General features: G+C 42.2%; 1 protein-coding gene across 1 annotated transcript in view; it reads right to left on the bottom strand.

The window, feature by feature from the left end:
- NPLOC4 (NPL4 homolog, ubiquitin recognition factor) overlaps positions 1-3,782 on the bottom strand; it is a 56,215-nt gene extending 52,433 nt beyond the window's left edge. The window contains exon 1 of the mRNA XM_004374090.2: positions 3,705-3,782. The gene's annotated coding sequence lies outside the window, so the exon portion shown is untranslated. The remainder of the gene's footprint in view (positions 1-3,704) is intronic.
- Between the last annotated feature and the right edge of the window lie 1,126 nt (positions 3,783-4,908).

Here is a 4,908-nt window from a genome sequence, read left to right as displayed (position 1 = left end):
AATTAAATCCCGCAATTTTCTCAGCAATAGCTACTGAATGCTTCATCTGGGTCCTAGATGATCGCTCAAGAATTCCGTCCCCAGGAGCAAGCTGATGGTGGTAGGCTGCTACTGAAGGATTGAAGAGTGGGCTAATACAAATTTCTCGGAGACTCAGAGATTCTCTTCTATTTTGTTACTGTATCTAATTCTTTTCCTTTTCTTTCTTGTAACGGCCCCTAAAGAACTGCTATTGGAATCATGATAGCAACTATCTTTCAGAAACTGAATGTCCCAAATGGGTGCTGTGGCTTCATTAGCAGAGCACAGGCCCAACATGATGCTCAGCAAATCTCTTTCCTCCTCCGGCCTTTAGTCTCCACATTTGTGAAAATAGAAAGATCGGACCACACAATGCCTGAGGTGTCCTCTCCCTCTAACATCTATGGCCCCACAATTCTTTCTGCTCATGTGAAAAGAAAAATGGTGATTTGTATCATTACACCTGCTTGCAACAAATTCAGACATAGAAATGTATAAAATCGGGGTTGGTAACATTTTCCTGAAAAGCCAGATTAGTAAATATTTTCAGCTTTGCGGGCCATACAGCCTCTCTAGCAACTAGTCAACTCAGCCACAGTAGCGTGAAAGTAGCCACAGACGATACATAACCAAGTGAGTATGGCTGGTTCCAATACAACTTTATTTACAAAGTTAGGGGCTGTGCACAGGCTGTAGTTAGTTTGCCAACCCCCAGTATGAAGTATAAAGCAAAAGCAGGCCTCTCCTACTGGGGTTACTCCCAAGTCTGGCACATGCTCTCTCGTATCTTTATGGGCTCACACAAACAGATGTGTGCACGTGGCTTTAGTTTTCAGAAAACAGAATGGGATCATTCTACACATAGCTTTTCCCTGCACCTTGTTTTTTTCACTCGATAATCCACTTGGAACACACAGATCCACATCTTTCTTTTTAACAGAGTGTGGCCTGCCCTGGCACAAACTGTAACCACCCCTTCGATGGACCACTAAGGTTTTCTTCGGTTTTTCACTCTTAAAAATATTGCTCCATATCACCTCACCTCTATTAGAATGGCAATGATCGAAAACACAAAAAACAGGTGTTGGCAAGCTTGTAGACAAACTGGAACCCTCATCGATTGCTGGTGGGAATGCAAAATGGTACAGCCACTGTGGAAAAGTTTGGCAGTTCCTCAAAAAGTTGAACAGAGAACTACTATATGGCCCAGCAGCGCCAACCCTAGGTACATACCCAGAAGAGGCAAAGGCAGGAATGTAAACAGAAACCTGTACGCCAGTGTTCGTCCCAGCGTTTTTCACTGTAGTCAAAATCTGGAGACAACCCAAATGTCCATCAACAGATGATGGATAAACAAAATGTGGTGTGTATGTACAATGGAATTATTACCCAGCTCCAAAGAGAAATGAAGTCCTGATGCATGTCACAACACAGAAGAACCTTGAAAACATCATGCTGAGCGAAATACGTTAGTCACAAAAGGACAAATACTGTATGATTTCACTTAAGTGAAATAAGTAAATATATAGAAATCAAAGGTAATTAGTGGTTACCAGGAGCGGGGGGGAAGGAGTTTTGCTTAGGAGGCACTGAGGTTATGTTAATGGTGGTGGAATTACTTGGAAACAGATAGCAAGAATGGTTGTACAACTTGAAGAATGTAATCAATGTTACTGAATTGTACATGTAGAAATTGTTGAGATAGTCTCAAGGAACATCTAGCTCAACTGGTATAACAGTTCATAAAGAAAATGTGCTGCATTCTACTTTATGAGTAGCATCTGGGGTCTTAAAAGCCTGTGAAGTAGCCATCTAAGATACTCCACTGGTCTCACCCCTTCAGGAACAAGGGAGAATGAAGAGAACAGGATACAAGGAAAAGATTACTCCAAAGGACTAATGGACCACAGCTACCACGGCCTCCACCAGACTGAGTCCAGTAATAGCTAGATGGGGCCCAGATACCACCACTGACTGCTCTAACAGGTATCACAACAGAGGGTCCTGGAGAGAACTGGAGAAAAAAGTAGAACAAAATTCTAACTCACAAAAAAGGACCAGATTTACTGGCCTGACAGACTGGAGAAAACCCAAGAGTATGGCCCCCGGACATGCTTTTAGCTCAGTGGTGAAGTCACTTCCAATATTCACCGTTCAGCCAAAGATTAGTAAGCCCCATAAAACAAAATGGAACTAATGAGGCACAGCAGTCCAGGGACAAGGACTAGTAGGCAGGAGGGAACAAGAAAGCTGGTGATAAGGAACCCAACGTTGAGAAGGGACAGTGTTGATACGTCGCGGGGTTGTTAACCATTGTCATAGGGCAATATGTGTACTAACTGTTTAATGAGAAACTATTTGTTCTGTAAACCCTCAGCTAAGACACACACACACAAAAATAAAGAATTATCTATGTGAGATCAAATTGACAACACAACTCAAAAGGTGTGATGGGAAGCCTAGGGGGCAGTGAGTTGAAGATAATGGTGATGGAATAATTTGGAAAAGGATAGTGAGAATAACAGCACAACTGGAAGAATGTAATTGATGTCACTAAATTGTACATGCAGAAATTTCTGAAATCCTGTATCTTTAGCTATGTATATTTTCACCAAAAAAAAAAAGGGCGGTCGAGAAGGGAGAGTGCTGACATGTCTTGGGATTGTTAACCAATGTCATAAAACAATATGTATACTGACTGTTTAATGAGAAACTATTTGTTCTGTAAATCTACATCTAAAATACAATAAAAAAAATTTGTGAGCAGCCATCTAAGACACTCCACTGGTCTCACCCTGTCTGGAGCAAAGGAGAATAAAGAAAACCAAAGACACAAGGGACAGATTAGATTAGTCCAAATGACTAATGGACCACAACTATCACAGCCTCCACCAGACTGAGTCCAGCACAATTAGATGGTGCCCGGCTACCACCACCGACTGCTCTGACACGGGATCACAACAGAGGGTCCCGGACAGAGCTGGAGAAAAATGTAGAAACAAAATTCTAACTCACAAAAAAAGACCAGACTTACTGGTGACTTACTGGTCTGACAGAGACTGGAGAAACCCCGAGAGTATGACCCCAGGACACTCTTATAGCTCAGTAATGAAGTCACTCCTGAGGTTCACCCTTCAGCCAAAGATTAGACAGGCCTATAAAACAAAATGAGACTAAATGGGCACACTAGCCCAGGGGCAAGGACGAGAAGGTAGAAGGGGACAGGAAAGCTGGTAATGGGGAACTCTAGATCGAGAAGGGGAGAGTGTTGGTATGTCACGGGGTTGGCAACCAACATCACAAAACAATATGTGTGTTAACTGTTCAATGAGAAATTAGTTTGCTCAGTAAACCTTCATCTAAAGTACAATTAATAAAAGCAATTATTGAGAGAGCACGTTTTGGTATGTCTATTTTCACCACAATAAAATTTTAAAACATATATACCGTTCCAGCGAAATACTTTTACCCTTGCCTAGGGGCACTTGGTCCTACAGTTTCAGGTAGAGATCAGCTGAGACACACATCTGGTCCTGCAGCAATCCAACCCAATCATGACAGAGACAGGCAATGCAGGAGACTGAACTTGGGGGAGATTAGGACCGGAGGAAGGAGGAAAGGCAGAGTGGGGGTGACGGGGGATGAGGGGGAGCCCGACAGGTGCAAGCCAAAGCCACAGGTACCTTTTTCAAAAACGTTGCGGCTGTTTCTCTCTTTGTTGCTGTGATCCGCTTCACCCCCTCTGGAGACTGGACACGGATTATCTGTTGTAAATGAAACAAGGTGGTGACTGCACAGAATGATAAGGACCTGGTCGAGCGTTAAGACTAATGAGCCTTTTGGCACCTGCATCACTGAAACTGAAAGCCAAACCACCCTTCCCCTTTCAGTACTCAACCCAGTCTTTCTGGATGAAGCAGAGGGGTGTGGTTCATCAGCATCTGGGAGAACATAAGATATCCTGGGTACTGCCCTAATTCCCAAGTCTCAGCCTGTTTTACTCAGAAAAATCCAAGGTGTCTTTAACCACTATAAAGAGCTTATCTTTCTCTCCAGACGCTGAGACCTACAAAAACAAACACCACAAATCATGAATGACTGGCTTCTTTAAAAAGACTTCTTTGCTCCAAAATGTATACACAGACATCAGACTGACTTAAAAGAATCATGGAAAATCTACCATATGATTTACTTTTAATAAATAAAAAGATTAGAAGAAAATTAAGGCTTTTAGCATCTTGGTAAAACTTACTGGAGTTTTAAAAAGTACTTTCACAGCAAGCCTGAAATGGGGGAGGCCTGGAAGATCACTGGACAATGAGTATCATATTCCAGGACTTGACTTTATTTTGATCAAAGCCTTGGCTCTGAAGTCAAGGAGCGTGAAAGGGCTTGCCCACTGCAAAGAGCATGGCAGAAGCTGCTCCAAGCACCGGAGGGACAGGAGGGACTGCCAACAGGAAAGGGCTCTGTCAGCACTCTCAGCAGCCACTGCACTGGGCATTGTATTTAAAACAATTTGATTGCAGAGGAAAAATGTCACATGCAATGTAAAAAAAAAAAAAAAAGTTTCACTAATATATTACAAAATGCCACGAAGGCTTATGATCTTCTGAACTTTGTCCACTTTGGGATCAAACTAAAATCTAGATTTTCCTAAAACAGCTTGACCTTGTATCTTCCTGGTGTTTTAACAACTTTCACTTGACTGAAAACACTTGGCCCCCATATTGTTCTCAACTTTTATGGTTTGTTTTGAATAATCCCTATGACTACTCCAAGGATGAAAAGCATAGAATAGTTTTTATTCAATCTTCTCGCTCGTCTGTGTAGAGAGCAAATACAAATTCATTTTTTTAACTTTTGATTCTATAGCACGCCACTCTG

Source organism: Trichechus manatus, unplaced genomic scaffold (assembly GCF_000243295.1).
Source record: "Trichechus manatus latirostris isolate Lorelei unplaced genomic scaffold, TriManLat1.0 scaffold00028, whole genome shotgun sequence".
NCBI classification, from domain to species: domain Eukaryota; kingdom Metazoa; phylum Chordata; class Mammalia; order Sirenia; family Trichechidae; genus Trichechus; species Trichechus manatus.
The sequence above is the reverse complement of the archived record's forward strand: the minus strand, read 5'-3'. Positions and strand labels throughout refer to the sequence as shown.